Here is an 18398-nt window from a genome sequence, read left to right as displayed (position 1 = left end):
GCTATGTATGAGAGTTTCAGTTGTTCTGCACTTTTGCCAATACTTGCTATTTTCATTTTTTTAATTTTGATTATTTCAGTGTGTATAGTGGTATTATTGTAGTTTTAAGTGGCACTTTTCTGATAACTATGGTACTCTTTTTCATGTACTTATTAGTTATCTGTATATCTTTTTTGGTGGTGTATCTGTTCAAGTTTTTTGCCCATTTTTTAATCAGGATAACTTCTTGTATTAAATTGTAAGAGTTATTTGTGTAAGCCGGGTACTAGTCTTTTCTCAAATATATGTGTTGCAAATATTTTCTCCCAGTATGTGACTTGCCATTTCATATTCTTAATAGTAACTTTTGAAGAACAAAAGTTTTCAATTTTGATAAAGTCCAGTTTATAATTTTTTTCTTTTATGGTTCAGATACGTTATAAGAAATAGCTGCATAACATAAAATTAAAAATAATGTTTTCTTCTAGAAATTTTACAAATATAATATCAATTTAAAATAATTTTGTGTATAAGGATGGTTTTATTTTTTTTTTCAATATAAATATCTAGCTTTACTAGCACCATTTGATGCTCAGTCTATTCTTTCTCCCATTTAATTAGTTGGACGGGCATCTTTGCCAAAAATTAACAGACATAAGTATTGTCTATTTCCGAATTCTAATTTAGTCATTGATCTATTTTTCTATCCTAGAGTCAATTCCACACTATTTTTACTTAAGTAGCTCTATAGAAAATCTTGAAATCAGGTATTGTAAATTATCTTCATTTTTTTCCCCCAAAATTGTTTTTGCTATTCTAGGTTCTTTATATTTCCATATAAATTTTAAAAGCAGTTTACCGATACACATACTAAAAAAAAAAAAAAAAAAAAAAAAAAAAAAGCCTGCTGTGTTTTGTTGGGAATACACCAAATCTGTATATATCTATATATAATCAATTTGAGAAAGATTAGAATTTTAAATTCATAGTAGACTGATCCATAAACACTTTCTCTCTCTTCATTTATTTAGGTCGGTCGCTTTTCATTTCAACAATGTTACATAGTTTGCAATGTAAAGATCTTACACATATTGTGTCTCATTAATCCCTAAGTAGTTTATGTTTTATGATGCCATTGTAAATGGTATTATTATATATCATTATGTATATTGCTACTTTCTTAATTTTTTTATTCAAGATGTTACAATCTATAAGAGTCTATATTCTTTTTTAATGCTCAACATTCCAAAATTTTACTAGTGCAAGCTCTGTCCAGCTGGCTTCTGATTTCTTTTGAGGTGGCTTCATTAGACTGAGTGTCTTCTACATTAGGAAAGAAGGATTCCCCAAGCTTACCTTGTATCTTCCCTGTGTGAATTCCTTTAACTCCATAAATGAATGTTTAACAAACATTACAAACATTCATTTAGAAAAATTATTGTGAAAGTGACCATAATGGCAGGCACCCTGCCAGGAGAGGGATGGAAACCAGAGTGAGGCTCGTAGTTAAGATGCCGTTTGTCCCCTCATTATAAAATTGGCCCAGAAAGGCAGAAGTTAGGCATTCCTATATTGAAAAATCTTTGTACTAAATCAAGTATTTTTCTCTAATAGTCTACTCTTATATAAACCTGCTCAGGCCTATATAGATGAGCATCCAAATACTTGCATGTCCCTTGTCCAAATATCCATAATTAAGGTAGATATGTCACTAGAATTAGACAAAATAAAAGAGGGTTTTACCTAAATCAAGTGTGTTCTCAAGCTACTACCAATTGCTTACATTTGGAACAGTCTCCAAAGGGTAAAAAAGCAAGAAATCTTTACTTTCTTCCTTTCCTCTTGCATTTGGTATTGCAAAGTTAGACAAAAAGGGCAAGGTAATAAATTAATGGTCTCTTATCAATGGTTTCCTACCAGCCCTAGAATATCAAGGCATTGACAATGTCTAGAGAAAACCAGGATGAGAGTAAAACTGCTTTTCCCCTCGGACTCCTCCCTCCAGACCCTTTTGTTTTTCTCACTCTGCCAAGTAGGTCCTGGAAGTGATACTGTGTCTAAGAATCACTGTCAGCTTTCTGAAACCAAGCCTTTCTCTTCTGCACAACTGCTTGTGGGTGGCAGTGGATTAACATATTTGCAATAAGAAAGGTAGTGTTTTCCTAGGTTTTACCAAGTTATTCATTGCTAGACAACTTCGCTTTTTTAATTCTGAAAACACACACACCACACACACACAAAACTCACAACAACATACAATTATTTTTTATGTTGAAAGAGGATGGTGAGTTAAGGGTAAATTAGTAGGCCTATAAAAAAACAACCAATCTCACTGCAAGTGAAGACTGAAAGAGAGATCTTGCTGGTTCAATCTATTCTTCCCTTATGAAAAGTGGAAGATAAATAACTTCAGGGAACTGAAAAGAGTGTCAGTTCAGCTAATTCACCTTAAGTGCTCAGAGCTAAGAAAACCGGCTAGCAGAACTGCAAACCAATCTGGTTAGAACAGGTTCTAACCCGTTACACTATCTAAGAACTCTGAAACAAATGTAACTTTCAACTAGATCACACATAATTGTATATTTAACTGAAATTTCAACTTAAATTTCTTAAATTTCAACTTAAATTAACTTAAATTTCAACCATTTAATTGTATTCAACTTAAAGAGCTCCAAGTTTGATTTGGTTAATTTTTTCTTTCACGTTTTCTTTCACATTTCACTGAGTCTGTAACCCAGACTCAGTCAATTCAAAGGCGATTCTATCTATTAATGAGCCCTTATAGAATTCTTCCCAGTCAGTCCCGTCCTGAATTAATCTAGAGAAAAGTCATCTCTTGCATTTGGTGTTTTGTGATAACAGATAAACTCCTAAGTGGGTCTAGATTGCTTTTATATAACCAAAGCCCAATTTGGGGGAAAATATTAAAGCTTAATCATTTATAAGCCTTCTATCACTAATTCATAATTCATACAAGGAATGTTCTTTTGTTAGTAAAATGTAATTTAACTTTCCTGTGATTTTAATTACAGACGATGGTAAACAATAAAAGAACACAAGTTATTGTAAGAATCAACAGCTAATAAATCATTTGGTTTTAAAATAGATAAACTGAGTAAGTGATGATAAAGCACTATAAATCAATTTTTAGAATCTGCAGTAGGGAGTTCTAAGGCAGAATAACCACCATTCATTGCTTCAATGGATGAGCACCGATTGTGTATTATTATTACACTATAGACAACAGTAAAAAACAGCAAAAACAAAACTAGGAAGATCATTCCATCGCTATGGATGGAGATATGGTCAGAGCTTACAAAGCCCCATTTTCAATGAACACTACTATCCTCCAAAAAGTGTCAACTAAATTCTTTGCCTTCTCCTCCACTTCTAATCACTTAGAATTCCATTTTTTTTAAAGCAGTTGCAATTGAAATCTGGTCACTGAAAGACTGATCTGGGTCAAACACATTGTGTGCTAAAGAAGTGTACAAATCCCAAAGAAAGAAAAATCACGGCAGAGAGAATTTGCCATCTTCTGTAGCACCAGATGGCACAGATAAAGGGATGTTGTGTTCGCCAGTTCAGCAAAGAGGTAGTTTTATCACTGTCATTTATATATGCCCCAAAGGTGTGCAATCCAAACTGATGTGGAGATTCTTCAATGACAGCTGAGACTGAAATATTCCATCTGTGTTTAATACAGAGATTACATCCTTTATTCTCCAATGAGAGCCTTTCAGAATATCACTATGTAATTTTTTTCTTCTGAAAGACAATGGCCTTCCCACTATTTTTTCCCTCTGCATTTGTCTGCAAGATTGCTTTTAGGAGAACGCATAAGTTTAAGAAAGAAAGCTAAGTAGTCTTCCATCAATTTGAGGCCTTGCAAAACTACATACTAATTTTGCTATATATGACAAAAATGCTATCGTACAGGAAACCTGCTTATAAAGCAGTATAACTAAGCTATAGAAATTAACTACCTAAAACCAAAGGTATTAGTACCATTTAGATAGCGATCTCTCTCTCTCTCTCTTTCTTCCTATCTCCATATATATATATGGAGAGAGAGAGAGAGAGATTTTTAAACAGTGTGTAGCTGGAGAGGAAAATGAAAACAATAATTTCTATAAAGAGGAAATAAAAAAGGAAAAAATCAATGATCACAGAAGTCAGAGCTTTATTAGTGCTAATTTGGTATTTTAATTTATTTACTCTTTCAGAATGAAAAATAATAGAAAAAATAAAATAAAAAATAATGGTTAACCAAAGGGGTTAAATTGTCCAAAGCAAGTATACAACGAAGAATATGGGTCATTGTTAGATTATAAAAATAATAAATGATTTAACAGGGTATTTTAGTGACTTTTAAAAATAAGGCCAAAACGTTTAGTAAATGCCTTTTTGATGTCTGCTACATGATACACTGATGTACCTTTCATCCTCTGAAGGCTCGTAATATAATTACCTAAAGAGAATAATTTAAAAAACAAAGTCATAATATATATGTTATTGATATATTAACATTTTTAGACATAGGAGATATCTACTATGTCTAACGATTATATCATTTAACGATTATATCATAAACATCACACCTTAAGCATCTGTAGATGGACAATCATTTGTGGTTTTATCAGAATTTTAACATTACAGAAATGAGAGGTGGGGGAAAGAGCCAGTTAATGCTTCCGAAGGCACAATGTGCCTCCCCTTATTGAGTTAGGTAGGCAGGAATCCAGCAAACATGGAGAGAGTTTACAAATCTCTAAGTTCTTTATCTTGCAAGAGCTGGTTCTCAAAGAAACATCGGGATCAGTGTCGAAAAAGCCCTGGCAATCCAAAGAGCCAACTGCTTGGTTTTCATATTTCAACGATCCAGGAAGATTGGTGAACAGCAGTCACAAATACAGTTACATGACAATACAAGACCCAATAAAATCTTGCAGCCAAATGTATTATTTTGTGTCATCACAAGAATGTTTACCACTTTGTGTCAGGCTTTACCCAGAGACTATTTGGAATGGGGCTCCCACCCCATACCCACCAAGACTCTTAACACATCCTATATCCCAGACTAAATTCAACCTGCCAGCATCTCCTGAAATAACAGAATGGATATCTTTCTTCCTCTTTAAGGGTAATAGCAGCTCCCACCCATCACTTTGTAGAACCTGTTCCCTCCTGGTACTGAGGGACACTGTCTTCAAAATCAGCCCTTCCCTTCCCAACATCTTCTCTCTCGTTATCTTCAGAAGTTCCCTTCTTTCTGCTTTTGAAATCAAACAGACTTAAGTTAAAAGGAAAGGGGACTCATAGAGCAGAAAGAATACAGGAATTGCTTTAGATAACCTCCATTCAAATCCCAACTCAGCTACTCTCTACTTATGTGGTCTATGCAACTCACACTGTGAAATGATTTTCTCATCGATAAAATGAGGATAACAATTACAATTTTACTGTCATACCTAATAGTATCTTCCAGAGGATAAGAGGGAAAAAATGCAAGTAAGCATCCTTTGCAAGTTGTAGAGTAGAAATATGTAACAAATCTTTTATAGGATCAAGTTCATTCTAACAAATATCCAACTTCTTTCTATTTCACAGCTGAACTTCTTGATTAGCTGTGATTAACTTCTTAATGCCTCAACCTCAACACTTTCCACTCTGCTAAAGCAAGCTCTTAGGATTTCACCACTCCATTAGACACAGCCCAGTTGGCCTACTCCACATGAAACAGTGTGGTTTTCTTAATCCTACATCTTGTATCACTGCTCATGTTCTGCCATCCTGAGGCCCTTGTCTTCCTTAATCTTTTCTGAATTTCCACCTTCTTGATCACTGTGATAGTAAAGATGTGCTAGTCACTTATCTGAGGACTTTCTGGAACTAGGTTGAGAACTATAAGTAAGTGTATAAAAATAGCCTACAGATAATACATGTTTATTTGCTATGGTAAAATTATAGAATAACCAAAACTGGGACTGTTTTATATACCTGTGTTTAGAAACTAGGCATTAATGTGTACTTTCCTACATAACTGACTCAGGAATTCTAAATATTTTTAGTTTTCTGAGTTTAAAACATTCCTGAGAGACTGGAATATAAGTCTACTAAAAATGTAAGTCTAAACACTTAGTGAATACTTAGGTGTGGTCATTCAAACGGAATGAAACATACACATATTAAAAAACAAAGAGGGCAAGAAAAAACACTTAACACCAAGGGCAGCCTTACCCAATTGGCCAGTCAGGGCCCACCAGCTCTGACACAGTATCCCATTCTGGCCTAATGACCTTCTCATTTGCCATACAATATTTCCTCTTACTATAGTCTTCAGTGAACTCAAAGTTTCAAAGGAGCTTTAGTGAATTATAAGGGAAGAAATCAGAATTACAGAATTGGGAGGTAAAGTGAGATCATCACATTCTTCTTTAAACAACTCATTTAAGCAACTTATCTAAGGAGAAAGGGAGATTAGAGAATTGCAGAGAAATGAATGCAAGGAAGAAATACAAGAAGTTTGTTTGTTGGTTGGTTGGTTTTCCCTGCTTGACTTTAAGAACACAAAGCTGAGGTCATTCAGTACAGTAGAGACAGAGGCTGAAGAAAGGAGAAAGAAGGGGCTAAGTTAAAAGGTCTAGGGGTAAAATAAGGAAATGAGGTTGAAAAGGCAAGTAGAAAAATTAGCCTTGGGTAGGAGAAGCGATCCCAAGTTCGGAGAGCAAAAATTAATTTTTTTAGACTGTAAGATGAGGAACAGAGAATGTTTATGCAAGCCTCAAGGTTTTGTTCTATAAGGCAGCTAGGAAGATCATCAACTATGAGTTGAGGCCAGGGATGTGGTTTGGGCCTAATGAGGGCAATGAGGTTTTAGAACCAGCACTGAAAGAATATAGAGGGAGCAAGCCACGTAAAAACACCCAGTTTGGCGATTTTCACCAGGCGTACTCAGCAGCCAAGGGGCAGATGATGAAAAGCAAAACCAGATGTTATCTCCATGATTTTATTTTCACAGTCCATAGGCCTTTGACTCCATTCCCCTAAAACACACTCCAGCTCCTAGGCTGCCATCTTGAAAAAGTGTGAGATCAGGGATGAATGAGGATGAACCAGTAGCTGAACTGGGAATACATTTTAAGTGATGCTGTACATGATGGCTCAGCAATTCTTTACCTTCAAGGTCAAAGTCACATTAAAATTGCATTACTATTCATAATAAAAGATGCATTTCTTACCTGTCACTATCCAGCAGGAGAATGAACATAAACATCTCTTCCCTTTTACTGAGAGAAGCTACTGCTGACAGTAAAGGGCTTCCTATGTGTACGAGTATGGCAGAGCGACTGATGGGTGGCCTACGGCCCTCACTGTACTCAATCTGTCTGTTAGTTAATGTTAATAGCCACTGTTTGCAGGCTGCCACTGCTGTGTTCTGCTTCTTAGCCTCCTAGTCAGCATGACATTTTTCATCCAACTGAGCTAGTCCATTTCTGATTTCTGCTATGCCAACATGGCCTGTCAGCTACTGTCACTTCCCAGATGTCAGTGGCTATGTGACACTGGTGGGGATCATGTCAGAATTGTCCTTGAAACACTACTGTCACCTCCCACAAGTTTACAGAGTTGGCCGCAGGGGCATTTCTTTGGTTTTCTCTCGTTTGCTTTGAAATTCTCACTGGGATACTCCAAAAAAGGAAGGCAATAGTTTACTAAATATTGGATGAATACATTTCAGAGCCTCAAACTCATTCATGCTTTATAGCTAATTGCTTGAATATATAAAATATGTAAAGTAGATTTCACAGATTCTAAACTAACATCCTGCAAATGGCTAGTGGATGTTAAACCAAATGGTACCAGTAGGAAAAGAGGTTCTTCAGACTTGATTATAGTTTCAAAGTATTTTTTAAATTTTAAGATGTTGCAAAATATGGATTCAAATGATTAGAAGAGAAATAAAATGCAGCAAATTAAACAGATTATAGTACATGAAATAATTTAAATTACTATGCTCACTTTAGTTCTTACTTTATATTAACCATATTTTCTATCATGTTTATTAAATTGAAAACATTAAAATACACTTCCCTCTACACATTCACAGCACTCTCTCATGCTTTTCCCTGGTAAGAATAGATCATACCTTTTTCAAAGACAATTTCTTATTCTTTAAGTAATATCCTTAATTGTGTCCACCAAACTATCTCTTTATATCATACCAGGAGTTCCTTCTCTTGTCTGATTAAGTAGAATTTTGAAATAGATTATTCAAATAGCCATAGTTCAAACAAAAGAGGGAAATCTCTAGGAAGAAAACCTAGATTTGTTTGTCTTTCTTCATATTTAATTTCCTCATATTCAGTCTCCTATATTTTTAAATGTATTCACCACTAGACCTCAGTGTAGAGATTTCTATCACACTGTATTTATCATGACACTATGCCACTTTCCCAGTTCTCACTCCCTCTTGCCCTGCCTAGTGGCCCAGTCAAATTCTAATAATTATAAATAGACTGGGTCAGTTTTGGCTCTCTGCAACTTCTCTCATGCTCACCCACACCCACCCTACATATAAATACATATGTTGCCCATCTTACTGCTTGAGGCATACAATCAGACTTCCAAGTACACCTTGTTTCCACAGTAAAATCATAAACTCCTTGAAAGCAAAGAAAGTATTTTCCACCAATTTGTATCTCCTACTACTCCCTCTTCCACAGTCACTCCGTAAATAATTAATAAACTGAATATCAAAGAGCCACCTCTCCAAATTATGCAGCACGCCTGTTAGTCAAACCAAAATGTTGTAGATAATCAGAGGGAATTCCTGGAAGGGAATTTTTAACTATCCACTTATGACAGAGGTCATGCCTAAAACTATAAGAAGCAAATTTATACTGAATAAGAAAGCAATAATTCAATAGTAAGGGAATACCTGGATGAATGACACAAATAATTAATTCTAAAGTGCATTCTTGCTGTGAATACATTACTAAGTATTGCTCCTGGGGCATGAAATCCATAAAAGATTTCACTATAAATCAACTATAATATTGAGAGACATTATATTTTCTAAACACGGTATTAATTACTTGCCAGTATTTTCTAAGAAACAGGCAAGCTGAAATGCAAAAGAAAACAGAAGCTAAAAATGAAGATTGTGACTAGCAACAATGCATGAGAAAAATAAATGATTCCTGTCAAACTCTCCTTAATGAAAGCAGCTATAGCTACTGCTCTTTTAAAGTGACTGGAGACAGAGTGTAATGAAAAGTGCTTTGGAATGTCAAAGGTAATATCAAGGCTTCCAGAACAGTAGTACATAAGGGGGTTCTGACCAAGAAGAGAATATAATAAGACCAGTATAAGCAAAGGCATTAGCTATAAGGTTAGTAATTGCAAAAATAACAATTTTCATGTTCTTGTTTTGTGCCTAGAAGGCATATATAAGAATTCAAAATCAGCAAATTTATTACTTGCATAGGGGAAAAAAATCACTGTTTCTTGCCAGAAGAAATTTGGAAATTACTTTCAGGTCATAAAAGTAATTAGGTTAGACCAATGTGTCAATCACAATATGCAGGCCTTCCTCAAAAATCTTACCTGGTCATCCTTCAATTTACTGCCTTCATGCCTACTACTTTCTCCTACAAATTATCATGACCTTTATCTCTCTACCATCCAGCCCTCGCCCTGGATCCTCAATTCTCTTCTAGTGACTTATCACACTGCCTTCTTTGCCCATTCCAGATTTGCAGCCCATTTGCAATTATAAGAAATGACAAGACTACTTTTGATTTCCCTTAAAAGAGAAAGGTGGCTTTAAACCCTGAGGTTCTATAAACTAAACATGGAACAGAGAAATTTCCTTCAAAACGTGTAGTAAAGTGTTAAAAATTATTTATTGTCTTCTGACTGATGTTGTAGAGAACAGTAAAAAATCCAATAAACCAAATAACAAAAATCTTCCTTTTTGTCCTTTCACAAATATGAAACACAGATGAATGTCTTTGGTTTATTGACAAGCATAATTAAACTAAATTTTTTTTTTCGCAAGTTGCAAAATGTATGTATTATGCCTAAAAGAAATGTCAACTAATTCAGAGCAATTTACGAATTCTTCATAAATGTACCATTCTCATTTTTAATACATTTCTTAAACATGAAATGAACTGAATTATTATCAGTGGCTAAGTCACCTTAGAACTGGTATACTTTACTTTGTTAAAAATTTATTCAATGGCATCTAAAAGTTAATATTGGAGTGAAAAGATGAATTTATAACAACTCTAACTTTTCTAAAAAAAAAAAAAATAAAGATAGCTGATTCAGGAAATATCGTCCTCAGTATTTAAAAGTGGCCAAATGGTTATATATGGGATATCAACTACTCATTTCTCAGAGATAGGTAAAATGTTAAAATAGTGACATTTATAAAAATTATACCTCATTTACTGAACTTGGATGGAACACTCTCTCTTTCTACGCTAATTCTTAGCAGCTCTCCTTGACCCACCATTTTCAGCCAAACGAAACAGCAGGATGCAGAAGATGGGAGCGCGCTGCAGATGCAGATAGGACAGCCTCTGTCCCTCTTCAAACACCCAAGGGGGCAGCAGGACAGCATCCTGCCCACATTCTGAGACTGTCTCTAGAGTTCCACACAATGAATGCATTATAGGCAAGGTAATTTGAGAAATTTAAGCACTCACGAAAGTCTTGGTATTTCTCCATCCAGATTAAAGAGGAACAAAAACAATACTATCTGGAATTAATAAAAGGGAAAGATTGCAATACCTGTCCAAACTCTAAAAGCATATATCAGCCCTCATCTCTTATCTCACTAATCAAACATTTTAGAGATGAGATCCTAATAGCACTGTCTTTGACAAAAGGTATACATTTCCATTTCTGCAATGGGCGTAGTAATCAAACATGATTATTCTGAGAAGCATCTAAAGGTCCTGGTTTTCATTTAAATTATAGAAAGTAAACCTATTAATTCAATAACAGTCATCCAAAAAGTGGCCACTGCCAAAGCATTTGAAAACCAGATATTATCAGATAAACACATCCAAAGGTAGAAGTTAGACATTTTTAGAAATGTATTTTATGTCATTATAAAGTTGTGACAAATTCCACTTCAAAAAATAATGTCCTTACTAACTAAGAAAAAGAGTTAACTTTCTATCAAGTAATTAACTGAATCTGTGAGATCCAATATTTGCCAATGGATAAAAAAGCTCACTTCAATCTACCTAGTTTATGAAAATGGAGAAAATATGTCAGAAATATTTCTTATTTTTATTTCCTATCTATCGATATTAATTTAATTAAAATCAGTAAATGTCTTGTCTTAGGGATAGAAACACTAATGATTATCCAACAAATGTATCATTTATTCAGCATTCATTCAATGAGGGTTTTTGTGTCAGACACAGTGCAAATAACTGAAAAATATCAGTACAATGCCTTATGGTTGACAAAGTGCCTCTGCATACAGAGGTAGCTCTTAACGAACTAGAGCCAAATAAGACAGTCAAAAATATCACAAAATCGCTGACAAAATTAAAGCATCCAAAATCTATAAGCTTATTTTATTAAAAGTTTATTCACAATTAGACTTCTACAAGCATCATAGAAAATTTTTAAATTAATTCAAGTACAGCAACTTAGGAATACAGAAGTATCACATATAGTTTTGCTAAGATGGCAAAAAGGTTACTGTCTATTAATACAGCTTTTATTGTCACTTTTAGCAAATTATATATTTTTAAATATTAGAATGAATTTTGAGGAACATTAGTTTGTCACTGAAAAAAATGCTCTGTCTTCTAAATATTAGGCCATAAATTGATGTCAAATTTATAAGTGGCTCTTATCATATCCAACTCAAAAATGTTAAATTTGGCTGACATTTCAGTAAAGATCTAGCTTTCTATCTGGATCTGTAAAAACCTAGGCCACTTTCCTAAATGGCAATAACTGGTAGAGCTGCCCCTTTAAAGTAGCTCTTCCATTCTGGGGCAGACCTGGCCCTCTTCACCTGCTTGGCACACACAGGTCTCAGTTTGTACCTCCTGTAGGTATTCAGCAGAGCACCACCCCTAATTTCACTTATGCCGACTAGCCTCACACTCCATCACTCTTTTCTTCTCTACCAATTGACTTTAAGTTATTATTATTGTTAAGTGTATCAAATTCTAACTGGCAGGTAAAAAAACAACTAGTCATCCCCTAGTATCTATCTTCTTTTCAGTAATAAAACCCACCAATTTTTTGCTGTACACTGTCTGCAGCTACAGACTCCCTTGTAGCAACGTAAGGTCTAATGACTAAGTTCTGACCACAGATTCTGATTCACTAAGTCTGAAGTGTATTAATTCCCAGAGATTAACTTATAGTCTGCTACAGAGTCCAGGAGTCTTTTTTTCTTCTTCTTTTTTTAGCTCCCCAGATAAATCTAATGTGTAGACAGGGTTAAGAAACACTGCTAACGCCTGGTAGCGTGATAAGACCTCTGACAGCAGAGATGCTTGGCTTCCACTCCCAACATCACCTTCGGCTTAGACTTCTCCATGAGGCAGAAATAAACTTTTTATCCTGTTTAAGCCACTGTCATCTGGTCCCTGTCAAAGCAGTGGAACTCATAAGCTAACTAATACAACCGGCATCACTGATATTCCTCCTGGTTAACTCTGAATCATTGGCATGCTGGTTGAAGTTTCTGTGTCTATTGCTTGCTGCCAATACCAAATCTGCATTGCCTGATCAAGATCTTTGGAAAAGTAATATTTTTTTTAAGTTTAATTTTTCCCTTTGGCTTCAAGAATTCACTAAAAATATTAAAGCCATCAATTCATTTTTTCTTTTTCCAATTACGAACCATCTGATTCCTTTCCCATATTATATAGCAAGTTGTTTAATGGTATCCCTTTGCCAACTGATTAATAATTTTAATAGTTGTTTGTATGTTAAGCAATATGCAGTTTTTACCTTGATTTCAGTATTTTAGTATAAGTTATTTTAGCACATTTAAATATTTAAAAGGCTCAATTCCAACCTTCCATTCAAATTTGGTCAGAACACAGACAAAAACACAGTATGGCCACAACTGTGAAAGATGCATGGTAGACTGCCAGGGGCGGCAGGAATCCCCACGTGGCAATGAACCTAATGGGGCTTCTATTTGTTACATATGACTACAAATAAGAGATGTTATCTCATATATGGATATTTTTGTTGGCTCGCAGTAATTTAAAATTTTAAGAATGAAATTTCTATTTTCACTTTAGCATAATTAATCCAAACACCTATTAATCTAACGCTAAATAAGAGTTAACTGTTTTCTCATTTGACCTTTATAAAAATCTTCTAAAGGCAGCATTGCTACATACCTCTTGCCAATACTGACAAAGAAATCTTTAAAAAGAAAGTAACTTCAACAGGCAAATACTTAAAATTTTTACTTTAACAGAAAAAAAAGCAGAGAAGTAGGATATGAATCTATACATTTCATAGATTTATTCACAAGTATAAAATAGTATTTAAATAGTTTGAGTTACCTATTGTTCTTATATAATCACAACAAAGATTCAGGTGGTTACCTACTTCCTTTAATTTATATTCTATGATGAGGTGAAATATTAACCTAATGCAAAAGTATATTAAAAGTAATTATATAGATTATCCTGAAATTTGTGATTATAAAAAAGATAACTATATAATTAATAATGCTTCTGATGTCTCTTTATTATTTTAATGTAATCAAAAACAATAATAATATTTTAATAAAAGTAAGTTTGGTATTATGAAAGAACTGTATGAAAAGGTAAAATGAAATTACCAGACGGTTACATGTGGTTAAAAATTTGCATATTTTCATCCAAATTACAAGGTTTTAAATAAAAACACATCACTTCACATGGTATTACAGTGAATTAAATTAGCAGTTAATTTACACTTTAAAGATATCTACTATTAAGATGATCAAAGATGTTCATCACTCATATTTTCTGTCTATTCAAATATCAGCTTTAATTTCAAAAATAAAGAGACAAGCATTTGAAGGTACTTGGCCCTAATTCCTCAACTCTTTGCTAATCCACTAGGCTTTGAAAACATACCTCAGTCTACAAATATTCCGCATTAGCCTTGTTTGCCATGAAATAATTACTCCATTATAACCATTACAATAAAATGCTTTCAACTAAAGTAATCCACAAAACATGCTTTTGAAAAGTTTCATTAGAAGTATGTCTTTACAAAATGAGGTCAGATAATAAGTAGGAATTTCAACAGTATCATAAAACACAGCTATAACTATACTCTATTTTCAAAACTGTTAGAGAACAACTGTTTTGGTTAATTGGCTGTTATCTCTCCACTAGATTATAAATTCTCTCAAGGTGTATTTTATTCATGATTGTATATTCTACCAAATGCGTCTTGAAAAGAGTTAGAGCTGTACCACTGTTGGTTAACTGAACATGTCATAGGTGATCATGATTAAAATTCAATGATACATGTATATTTTATTACCTTATGCTTCTGCAGTCTCTAAAAGAAGCAGGTTTATATGTCATATGACCAAAGTCAACACAGCTGACTGACTAGGGATGCACATCTCTCAAAAGCAGCCAAGCACTTGTTTGGTTTGGCTTATAGAGATAAACTAAAGAAACCTGGTACTCTCACTCCCTTTTGAATTTGATCCAAGACACAAGAGACTATTGCCAGTCAACAGTGGATACTGAACCTAATAAGTCATGACAATGCTGGGGATGGAGGCCATGTGTAAGGTCAGTAAGCAGTAAGAACTAATCAAGGGGAAAAGGGAAGAGAAACAGAAGATACAGAGACTAGATCTCCTAGGGAATCATACAGATGAATAAAACCATGTAAGACCTGAAAGAATTGCTTTGGGTCCTAAAAACATTCCCATTCCTGCTTTCATTTCTCATGAGGCCTGCCTTTCTGCCCTAGGGTTCCCTGAAATTTCCATGTTTCATTACAATAACAAACTTTAAACTAGTTTGAGTTAGATTCTGCCCCTCAACATCGTAAGTGCTACAATTAGAACATTCACATAATATTAAAAGACATGCAATACAGGCAAATTTGGTCTGAGGTGATTCGATGGAACTGTCATCACAAATAACAATTGCTGTGGCCATGGAGCACAGAAACTGAGAAATTACTAAGCTGAAGCTGTGCTTTCTTGGTTGTCAGTGGCTGACAGACACACGAGCAGCCACACCTAGGCCACTGTTGCTGCAGCTTCCTCAGGAAAATGTGCCATCCCTTAAAATGTCACTACTACAGCCATCTCTCCCTATACTTCTGCTACCCTCAAGTTTTTTGTTTCTTAATTTGGCTTTCTGGCTACCTGCCCACTTTCAGCTCACATAGGGATTACTACAATTCATTCTGCTCACTTTATAAGTATACTCATTTAAACCATTCAGCATTACTTTGGGTGTCTGCTGAATTCCTTATTCCCTAGCCCTAAGCCACTCCTCCCTGCAATCTATGCCGCCACTGCGCTGACCTGGCTCTCAAACTGGCTGAACTGAAATCAACAGAGAGGAAAGAGACTTTCACCTGTTTGCACTGCAGGGCTAAGATGGGGGTTGCGGGGAATGGGAGGATCGCTTTAAAGAGGAGAAAAATGGAAAGGCTTAAGTAACATTTTTCTACTTAGCATTTCCAAGTATGTACATTCAATTGAGGGGAAAACCCTGTGGAAGTAATTAACAATTTTTCATTATTTAATCATGTGGGCATACTGATTGGACTTAAAGAAGTTAGAAATACTTTAACATTACATTAAAATGCCTCAAAACTATGTAGCCATATCTCAAGTTTCCACTGAATCTATTTCCTACAAAGTTAAAAAATGTTTGGGTTTTCCGCAAAGGTACTTACTTAGTTTATGCTTCCAATACTTAGACTACCTTATTAAAACTACAATCACTATTAACTGCTTCATTCTCCAATAATTAAGGGAATGAGGTACGCAGTCCATTGTGGAAAATCCTGGCAGAAATGACGGAAAAATGAAATTTCTCCCAACTTACACCAATATAAGGATATCGGGTAACCTTATCCATTCATGCTTCTTCCACTGCATGTCATAATTTTTTTTTTAACAGTCCATTCTCACTACCTTCTCCTCAAAGTACCCAATCTTTCAATATACATCTTGTAATGCTTCAGGTCTTACGGTCTCATTAAATAGTCACTCCTTGTCTAAAGGATTAAAATCCTGCCCACTATATTCCACGAATGCATTGTAACTCTGGCCCTCTGAAAGTGCTTCTCGAACTTTAATGTACAAGCAAATCTCTGTGGGTTTTTGTTACAGGTTTTGACTTTGTAAGTCAAGAGTGGGGCCCAAGATTCTGCATTTCTGGGTGATGCAGATGTGGCTGGTCTGTGGACCATACTCTGAGTAGCCAAACGCTATATCCTAAACTCAACACCATATATATGTGGGCCAACACCAACCAAACTGGAGATAATGATTACCTCTCAGGGACAGTACAGGGTTCCACATCTTAATATTTACTTGTCAAGCATTTATGGATCATTTAATGGAAGTATGGCACTGAGATACAAATACAACTAAGAACTGCCCCCTACCTTTAAAGTATGCACTTTGATGTAGTAATGTTCCAGTGATAGTATACATAGAATTTCTTGGAAAGCTTGTCAAAAACGTAAATCAATGGCCTCACTCCTTGAGACAGAGAGAGCTTCAGTACATCAGGGTCAAGTCCCATGAATGTGCTCGCTAGGCAAGATTGATGGTCCATATTGAGAAATATTGCTTAAGTGGAGCAGGTAGATAATTATGGAATTACACAACAGATAGAATTTGAGTCAATGCAGTGTGGAATGGGAGCTCAGACGATGGCAGATTTGCAGAGGATGGATTTAGATATGCCTGGAAGTGAAGGGAGAGAGGAGCATATAGAAAGGTCAGCAGTGAGGATCACAGGAAAAGTCGGATCTGGAGAGAATTGTGGGGTAGAGGAGATGGGTGAGGGCGTGTGTGGAAAATAAGTTGGGAAGACAATTTGAAGCCATACCACAAAAGACTCATGACTTCTGACTTCATCATTAGATCCTGAAAAGCTAATTCAAAGGGACAAAGGGGTTTGTAAAGATGCTTTAATTAGGCTAGAAAGAACCGAGCATTTCAAAGTCTTTCCTTTTTCATAGAAGGCCATCATCTTCTCTGAAATGTCTTGCAAATTTCAAACTGGGTCTTCCCATATGTTTTGCACAGAAGTCTGGATACAAAACAAAGTAGTCTTGGTTACGATTTACGTTTTAATTGATCAAGTGCCAGGAATACTCAGTTTTATAGTCAACAGCAGCAGAAATGGAAAGAAAAACAGCATCTGCTTTTTAAGAAGTTGAATAAACTGAAATAGCTTAAAAAGCAGATTTTTAAAATGACAAGCAAAATTCTTGTCTAGCGATAACTACAGGAAAAAATATCCATCCATTAGAAAAATGATTGATTTCCAAAAAGCATATTTAAAAAAAAGTTCTTAAACTGCACTGAGTGTCACTGGGGATTAAAATTTACTAGGGTTAAATACAAAGTCATCAGTAAAGACAAGAATCCCATATTAAATTAAAATTTTTTAAATGATTGGTTAGTAACTACTAATCTATTTTAATTATTTTATTATCTCCAATAGTTCTTCACTCTTGATCTCTGTACACTAGGATTTCTAAAGAGCATTACTTTCAAAAGCAACTAAAACCTCAATTGAAAGAGTTTAGTAGAGATTAGCGAAGCATACTGCCTATTCACTTCAAGGATGCCTTGTTGGTAAGCCTTTTAAAAGCCGGTTCTTTGTGAGTGTCCTGTAATTTTGTTTTTAAAGGATAATTTGCCACCTCTCATTGCTCAGGATACCTCTAATTGTAACATGGAAGCTATTCAGCCATTAAATGTAATATCATTTCTGTTGTATAGCTTAAAATGAAAATTACAGCACATCACTATAACATATTGTCAAATTGGAAACTGAATGGTGAATCCACAAGCAAAGTGATTAGGTATTAGCTACTGATGACTTGCCATGAGTTCATGCTGAGTTTTTTGTTTTGTTGATTGGGATTTTTTTTTTTTGGTAAATTACAGTGAAAAAGGTATCAGAGCTTTTATTTCATGTAATTTTGATATCATAAAGATAACTAGACAGTATAATGGGGTGTTCTAAAAAACTCTAGAGTGCTCATGTGCATATTCTCACTGTCTGGTTTTCTCTGCTGAAATAATTTCTTTAAATCAGAAGTTTCCTCCAATTGTTCTTTGTGGAATGACAGAGCTGACTGACCAATCACCCTGCTTTTGTCAGGGCACTTGGGTGACAAGTGACTGATGCCCAAAC

At 34.9% G+C, this 18398-nt stretch overlaps 1 protein-coding gene across 8 annotated transcripts in view; it reads right to left on the bottom strand.

The window, feature by feature from the left end:
• The window catches only part of PARD3B (par-3 family cell polarity regulator beta), a 901201-nt gene that overhangs the window by 731325 nt on the left and 151478 nt on the right, over positions 1-18398 (bottom strand). The window lies entirely within an intron of this gene.

The sequence above is a fragment of the Pteropus medius genome, unplaced genomic scaffold, assembly GCF_902729225.1.
Source record: "Pteropus medius unplaced genomic scaffold, Ma_sr-lr_union100, whole genome shotgun sequence".
Lineage (NCBI taxonomy): Eukaryota > Metazoa > Chordata > Mammalia > Chiroptera > Pteropodidae > Pteropus > Pteropus medius.
This window is presented reverse-complemented; position numbering and strand designations above follow the sequence as displayed.